Raw genomic sequence first — 7,996 nt, 5'->3', positions numbered from 1 at the left:
AAATACCTATTCCTGCCTGTATATTCCCCGGGAAATCATTAATCATTAATCATAATATTAAACAGGGTGGGCTGATAACACTCTCCTGCGGAGTGCCATTAATAAGTTTATAAATATTCGACAAAGCTTTGCATAGTTCTATTACTTCAAAAGTCTCTTACACACCAGAACAGTCTTCCTTTTATTCCACTTCCTGCTAGTTTGTACAGCAAGCCTTTCCTCCTTAGCATGTCAAATGCTTTTTCAATGTCCAGAAAGACAGTTATCATAAACTCTCTATCAGAGGGGTAGCTGTGTTAGTCTATATCCACAAAAACAACAAGGAGTCTTGTGGTACCTTAAAGACTAACAGATTTATTTGGGCATAAACGTTCATGGGTAAAAAAAACCACTTTTTCAGGTGCACGAAGTGAAAATTACAGATAACAGGCATAAATATACTGGCACATGAACAGAAGGGAGTTACCTTACAAGTGGAGAACCAGTGTTGACAATGCCAATTCAGTCAGAGTGGATGTGGTCCACTCCCAATAATTGATGAGGAGGTGTCAATACTAAGAGAGGGAAATTTGCTTTTGTAGTGAACTCTCTGTTCCTCCTGTTTTTTTGTATTTGTTTCTAATCTTACAATATTATCAACTGTGCATATTCCATTCCCGAAACCAGGACACAGTTTATAATTTCATTTTTTCCAAATATGCTACTAAGCTCTCATTTATCATTCTTTCCATAATTTTGCCCACATATGATGTGAGGACAATAGGTCTATATGCAGCAAGTCTTGTATGTAAAATGCCAGGTTCTCCTATTGGTATAACCACTGCTTGCTTCCATTATTCCCTTTCCTCATATTATTATATAATTTCAATTAAATTCTTAAACTCCCTTTGCTATAGATCCTGGCATCAAGATTAACATGCTAATATTGTCTTCACTCTGCTTGAGTGAAAGGCCTAGGAATTATAAGATTTCCTACAACTGTCAAGCAGAAATAGTCAGCCATCCTGCATTTGAGTCCCTCTTGATAACCCCAGACCTGGTCATCTAACCTAGCATCTTCTGTAACCTGTGCTCTGAGAAGCAAATAATCTATATTTCTATCAGTTGACATAAACTTTCCAGTTTCCTTATTTCAAATTCTAAAGTATATATGTTTCTGTAATAAAGTATGTAGAGAATCTGTTTGGTAATAGCCACTTAACTTACACCAGTCTGGGATTTCATTTGGTGACAACAGCATCTGATGCCTTCTATAATTACTGTACTCATAGATTACCCACATTCCACTAAGAACTTGAACTGAAACTATTTGAGGATTGTATCCTTGGAACTGAAGATTTAAGATTTCTGTATTAAATTCAATTTTCTTCCCCTTGAAACCTTCCTTTTCAAAGAGGATATGATTGGCTCTGAAAGCTTAATGTTTATAACATATAGAGATTTAAGTCTTGTTTGGGGTGGACATCCCATTGCAGACAAATTAGGATAGGTTCCTTCTTCCATCACATACTGACTACCAGAGAAATCTTCTTTATCATATGCAATCCAGCTGCCACCCAAAATCTTTGAAGATGTTATAGCAAATGAAACATCAATATAATTGATTTTTTTCTCAAATATTTGGCTGTAACCTTTGAATTCTGGTTATGAAAATAACTGGACGTTAAATTTCCCCATTTGGCTATTGATGGTATCCACAACTATGGACTGAATTGAAGAGATCTTACAATTAGTGGCTCGTCCAAGCCTCAGTGCTGGGATACAGTCCTTTATCAAGTATGTATTGCTCTCCTGTAAAGTCAGGATTCTCATAGACAACCCACTCTCCACTTAACACGTTTATGGATTGTGTCCTCAGCCATTCCAAGTGTCTCTCAAATTGTAAATAATTCCTAAAACATTAATATTGGAACTTTTACTCCCAAAGCATTTTTCACTGAACGTTATCATATGGGGGTTTCTGAAATCTCCTAGCTCTTCACTGTAACCACCCCAATCTTTCCATTCTTGGTACATATCTTCCTCCAGCAAATGATGACCTGCAAACTAATATATTGTAAGGAATCCAAACGCCTCCGAACACTTTTATGGACCCAACTGATGTAAATAGCAGTGTCTTCTTTTCTCACGGTACTTCTTGTTGCTTTCCTTCCTCAGTAAGTGTATTTCTGGTCCCAGTTTCATATATTTACCTTCAAAGAGAGAGTTCTCATAAATTATTACCTTTGGTTCTCCAGTTTTGTGGCCATGCATTTTCAAGGGATCTATCTCATGAACCTAATCTATAGTTCCATCTTCTCCCAAAACACTAAATTAGGATATTCACCAGGCTCTAACATTAAAGGGACTCCCTGGAAACCATGTTCTTCATAAATTAGTCCTATGCTCCAATTTACTTTTAGAGAACAAGTCTGCTGTCTTGTGCCAAATATATGTGTTTCCTCTTTGTTGTCAAAAAATGAAGTTACAATTCCTCACCCCTTCTGGTTTCATATACAAGTTAATTTGGCAAATCTTTTACTACATGTTTAATTTAACTAGTCACTGCAAGCTTAGCAAATATACATTAATCTTTTTCTTCTGAAGTATTTTCACCCCAAATATTAGTGAGTTCCTGTTCTCCTTCCTCCAGAGGAATAGAGGTCCTTCAAAATTTGGTTTCTCATACAGAATTCAGCTTTAACTATGTACCATTCTTGTGAAAGTTTGTTTCACTATATCTCAGCATCTGGTCAAGTCTGGGACGGATTTTATTTTAGCTGTTTCCTGAAAATGCCTCCCCATCTAATAAACCAGCAGAGACATTTGGTTCACATCAGCTAGACTTTAATGAGCTTGAGAAATTTTTGTCAGTGCTTTCATAGTTTGGCATTTGTAAATTTAGTTATTTTTTCCCATTATCAGTATGCAAATATTTTTCCATGTTACTTGGAACTTTTGAACCTGAAAGGGACTCAGACTTTTGAGGTACGTTGAATGGTCTGGCTGCATCAAGTTGTAAAGCAGGCATCCCTTAGGAGTCAGCTGTGAAAGTTGTTCTGATGCTGTTTATTGAGGATACAAAGGGAGTAAATATCTTTTCTTTAGTTGTAAATATTAGCAAGCTTGAGAAGACAGTACTTTTTCCAGACGGAACTGCTTAATTTCACCATCTTTACCATCCTTGTTCTCTTTTCCATTTACTTCCTGAATCAGTGCAGGTTAATCTCTTTTGGATGACTTGAGTAATTTGAAAAATATACTTTGTTCTGTAGATGCACGCTTGGGTATGACTCTGGCTTCAGTTTCTAGGCTTTGTATTTTAAATTACATCCTGATCCTGGGCTTTTTCTCTTTTTATTCACAAAATAAACTAAATATACTCGGATTAAATACGTTCTCTAAATTGTCTTCATGAATTGGAGACATTGTAAAGTGATTGCGGAAGACTTTGGAAGCTTTGGCCTTTTCTTCTTACAGGCTATACAAATTGATCTGTCTAGATTTTTGATAAAAGGAGTACTTGTGGCACCTTAGAGACTAACAAATTTATTAGAGCATAAGCTCTATATGCATCCGAAGAAGTGGGTTGTAGCCCACGAAAGCTTATGCTCTAATAAATTTGTTAGTCTCTAAGATGCCACAAGTACTCCTGTTCTTTTTGAAGATACAGACTAACACGGCTGCTACTCTGAAACCTAGATTTTTGATAGTTTCAGTAAACTTTTTCATGTCAGATGCGGACTCGAAAATGCTCTCATTATTACCATCAAAAACATTACAAGTGTTACTTGGGCTTTTCTGAACATTGACAATATTTTGCTCTAATGTCTGTATGTTTTCTAAATTGCTTTTGTTACTCTGCATGTTTGTAGACATTGACTCTCCTGTTTTTTGTCTTTTTCCCTTCTTTTTGTATTTGAGAATGCATATTCTGCTCTAATTCTGATTCTTTGGGATCAGATTTTAAGGGATATTTATAATCTTTACAAGGTGATGTGATCTCTGTGTTTGATAACAATATTTGTTCTTCATGTTGATGAGGTTGTATTAATTGCTCTATTAGCATTATCTTGGAAGATTTCATTTTGTTGGGGGGTTGTAAAGATGTTATTTTAGGTAACAAACAGTCCTTATTAATGGTGGTGGGTTCTACATCTGCTTGTCTTAAAGAGCAAGCACGAGCATATGCTTTGCTGGTGTGGTTAAAGAGAGATCCCATAACTTTAGTTGTAACTGTAGGACTGGAGATAAGTTTCTCAGCTCTGAGCTGTCTAAATCAGAACCTGTTTGTTTTTCAGTTGATTTGTCTACTTTTCCATTTTTAATCCCTTCAGTACACAAGAGAGCTCCTCCATCAGAGCTCCATTTTTACACGTTTTGCTGTCTTGGATTCAGTTTTCAGAAAGTGAGCAAGTGGTGCTTCTCTGTGTTATCAGTAGAGGAAAGTTTGGAAGTCTCCACATTGCTTTCACCAGAAGGTGTGGTGAAATATTTTGGGTTTTGGTTTTATTGTTTATTGCTACCACAGGTTGGATAAACTGTCTTTTTGATAAAGAATCTTTTACCTGACTCTTCAAACTAGTGGGAGAAACAGGAACTGCGTAAGATTGACTCTTTTTAAATGATCTTCTTCTGAATAGGGATGAAGTTTGTAGTTGTTTACTTTTGTCAGATTCAGTTTTAGGTCATCCCTTGTGATTTGATCCAACCTTTATGTCCTGGTTTCTTAAGGTGGAAGAATTCCATTCAGGAGTCTGTTTAAATTTAATTTTTCTTTCTGACTTGTTTATCTTTTCTGAAACCACATTCGAAGAAACAATGCCATCCAAAACAGAATCTTTTTTGCAGTATTCTCAATCTGATTTCTCTCTCCATTTAGAGTGTCATCAAATAACTGACATTTCCTCCTCTTTCCAGATCTCTTAGTAATAGTTTTTTATCCAATATGCCTGTATCATCACAAACTTCTCCTGATAGATATCTAATGTTAGAACTCTAGCAGGATCCATGCATTCAGTTGATTTGGATTTCACACTGTGGCAATTCCTTTGATTTGCATATTTGGGACGTATGGACACTTACACATTCATTAGTTGTTTGTTAATATGTTCTTTTCTAAGTCTTCACTGGATTCATAATTCAAATTTCTGATGAAATTTAGCATTGTGGAATTAGAAGTATATAGAACAGGCTCTTTTTCTAGTTCCTTTATCTAGTCTCCACTCTAAAAAACATGTTCCCTGAAGGTGACCTAACATATTTCAATGCTGCCGTTCCAATCAGTTGACCTTTCACTGTCAGAAGGGACTCCCTTGCTGCTCCATTCTGAAATATGACTCAAAGGTGTTATTGTCGTACTGAAATTATTGTGTCTCTGCAACAGCATTCCAACTTCTTGCCTTCTGCACATAGGGAGTTTAACATTTTTTCTTTAGGTCTTCATTATCTATTGATTTCAGTTAGGTTGTATGCTTAGGAGGATTTAGTATTTGGACTTGAAGAGGGTTCTAGCAAATTTTTGGCATTTTTTTCCCTACCTGAACTAAGCACATTTCTAAGCTTTTCCAAAACTGGTTTATTTTTGTTCTCTTCTTTGAAGGAGTCTGGAGACTGTGCTTTGGAATTAACAGTTTCAAGATTGGGGCCCGAGTCATTAGGGCATGGCATGACCCTCTATATGCAAAGGTGAAAACCTTGCTCTTAAACTTTACAGAATATTTTGTTTAGGTATTCAAATCAAGTAACAGTAAAGGTTGCTCAAGTACAACCACCACCCAGACATGAAAAATGAGGAAGTCCACATTTATGTCAAATACACATACACAGCAACCAATCACAATTTATTGAAAGCCCTGGCTTTAATATGTCATCCATCAAACTCCTAAGCAGATACCCCAACAAATAAACCTTAAGTCTGTCCCTGAAGTCCAGCGCCCTTCTATTCGCAGCTTAATCGCTTTATACAGGCCCAATCTGCTCCTTCCCAGCTGAACTTTGTCTTCCATTAGGTTTACTTTTCCCTGGCTCTCCTCCAGGTGCAGAATATAAGCTTAATTGACCTAATTTAACCTACTCTGCCTTGTGTAGGGGTGGTCACCCCATCACAGATGCCTATGATTTCCATTCCATTTTAAGTGCAAGTTCAAATTGGTTAGCTGTTTCTAATTCACGGGACAACATTAAGCCAACAGTACCAGCCAAGGCCTATCTATAAGGATAATCTTTGTACTATGCTCTGAAGGTCAGTGGACTGAGCTGTATGGGCAGCTACTGAAACACGTAGGGTCGTAACTTGGTTATTCCATTGTGAGCAGGGTTGAGCTCTCTTTGGATGAAATGAGAAGTAAAAGGGAAAAATTGATTAAATATCAATAATCAAGCCTATAGACTAGATCGTCAACTGATGTAAATCAGCATAACTCAATTTCCTTCCAGGGAACTGTACAACTTTACACAAGCTGAGGACTGTCAAGGCTGTATCCCCACTTTGAACTTTAGGGTACAAATGTAGGGGCCTGCATGAAAACTTCTAAGCTTAACTACCAGCTTAGCTCTGGTCCACTGCCACCATTTCCCAATTGGATTCCCTCCCTGGGAAGCCTTGAGAAACCTTTCACCAATTCCCTGGTGAAAACAGATCCAAACCCCTTGGATCTTAAAACAAGGAGAAATTAACCATTCCCCTCCTTCCTCCCACCAACTCCTGGTGAATACAGATCCAACCCCCTTGGATCTAAAACAAGGAAAAATTAACCATTCCCCTCCCTCCTCCCACCAACTCCTGGTGAATACAGATCCAACCCCCTTGGATCTAAAACAAGGAGAAATTAACCATTCCCCTCCTTCCTCCCACCAACTCCTGGTGAATACAGATCCAACCCCCTTGGATCTAAAACAAGGAAAAATTAACCATTCCCCTCCCTCCTCCCACCAACTCCTGGTGAATACAGATCCAACCCCCTTGGATCTAAAACAAGGAGAAATTAACCATTCCCCTCCTTCCTCCCACCAACTCCTGGTAAATACAGATCCAATCCCCTTGGATCTAAAACAAGGAAAAATCAATCAGGTTCTTAAAAAGAAGGCTTTTAATTAAAGAAAAAGGTAAAAATCATCTCTGTAAAATCAGTATGGAAATTAACCTTACAGGGTAATCAAACTTAAAGAGCTCAGAGGATTCCCCTCTAGTCTCAGGTTCAAAGTACAGCAAACAAAGATAAACACTCTAGTAAAAGGTACATTTACAAGTTGAGAAAACCAAGGAAAACTAAGATGCCTTGCCTGGCTATTTACTTACAAGTTTGAAATAGGAGAGACTTGTTTAGAAAGATTTGGAGAACCTGGATTGATGTCTGGTCCCTCTCTCAGTCCCGAGAGCGAACACACTCCCAAACAAAGAAGACAAACAAAAGCCTTCCCCCCCCTCAAGATTTGAAAGTATCTTGTCCCCTTATTGGTCCTTTGGGTTAGATGCCAGCCAGGTTACCTGAGCTTCTTAATCCTTTTCCCTGTAAAGGGTTTTGGAGTCTCTGGCCAGGAGGGATTTTATAGTACTGTACACAGGAGAGCTGTTACCCTTCCCTTTATAGTTATGACAAGGACCAAGGCCAAGAGCCTGATATTCAACTGGTCTAAATTAATGGAATTACAGCAAATTACATTATCTGAGAATATGGCCCAATAAATATTACGCAAATTCTACTTTGTGTGTTTCCATTCAAATGAATTTGCATGTATAACATATTGGTAAATAATTGTCAATCAATTACACTGGTCTACAATTTTTGAGAAGTCGTCTGCTTCAGAAATAAAATGTGCTATTTATTATGTATTTTGATGTGCTGAATTCAAATATGACAATTAAAACAACTGATTGGCTACTGTTTCTAAGATATTTAAGTTTTTACATTTTATGTCTATGTATATTGTGTAGATAGTAGAGTTTTAATCATAAATTGTAAACCTAGGTCTTTTCATGTGTTTATGGTTGCTTGACATGATAATATTTCACCTG

General features: G+C 37.2%; 1 pseudogene; it reads right to left on the bottom strand.

Annotated features, from left to right (window-relative positions):
* Positions 1-931: 931 nt before the first annotated feature.
* On the bottom strand, positions 932-2,527 carry LOC128834288 (beta/gamma crystallin domain-containing protein 1-like; annotated as a pseudogene).
* Positions 2,528-7,996: the final 5,469 nt, after the last annotated feature.

This window comes from Malaclemys terrapin, chromosome 3 (genome assembly GCF_027887155.1).
Source record: "Malaclemys terrapin pileata isolate rMalTer1 chromosome 3, rMalTer1.hap1, whole genome shotgun sequence".
Taxonomy (NCBI): Eukaryota; Metazoa; Chordata; order Testudines; family Emydidae; genus Malaclemys; species Malaclemys terrapin.
The sequence above is the reverse complement of the archived record's forward strand: the minus strand, read 5'-3'. Positions and strand labels throughout refer to the sequence as shown.